The sequence below is a fragment of the Penaeus monodon genome, chromosome 33 (assembly GCF_015228065.2).
Source record: "Penaeus monodon isolate SGIC_2016 chromosome 33, NSTDA_Pmon_1, whole genome shotgun sequence".
NCBI classification, from domain to species: domain Eukaryota; kingdom Metazoa; phylum Arthropoda; class Malacostraca; order Decapoda; family Penaeidae; genus Penaeus; species Penaeus monodon.
The window spans coordinates 6,967,733-6,968,459 of NC_051418.1; positions in this window are offsets into that span (position 1 = coordinate 6,967,733).

A 727-nucleotide genomic window follows, 5' to 3' on the forward strand; every position below is an offset into this window, starting at 1 on the left:
CGAGCGCATGTATGCATTTGCCACACCAATCTATTTTCGCACACGGAGATATTCACATATATTTAAGACAATAACTTATATGACAATCCACTATCCACCAATCAAAACACACCAACACGAATAAATACAAAATACCCATATTTGTAAACAAGAAAAATGAACTTGAATGCCTGCAAGTTAAACCGCACAAACACTCGCGAATAAACACGAAGCAAAGCATAAATGCTTCGCGGATGAAAGTGGAACAGACGGGAACAAAAGCCTCCGGTCAGCATAGTTCGATAGACGTTTTGGACCGTCACTCACGACTCCATTGTCAAGGGATCGGAGGCGGCATTGTGTGTGTAAACATTGGTTCGATCGCCTTTCCCTAGTCTCCTCCGAGCTTGATTTATTCTTCCTAAGCCTTCGCATAAGTTTGTGGAACATCCCAAACGACGTAGAAATAGTCGATACAACTTATGGAGGCTTTTATCGGCGTTGAGGAGACAGCGTGGCCACGTAGGGACAGAGGTGGACCAGCGAGGTGGAAGGAGGTTGAATAAACGCCCGACCGGACTGGGGGAGACAAGCTAAACATCCGAGCAATTGTCCAAAGCATCCGAGAGATTCTTAGAATTTGGTTCAAGGTTGGTCAGGGAGGAACAAGAGCGAGGGAGAAACCCCTGAAGCTTACTAGCGAATTCATGATCTCATTCAGATGACCTTACATCCTGTTTATGGTACA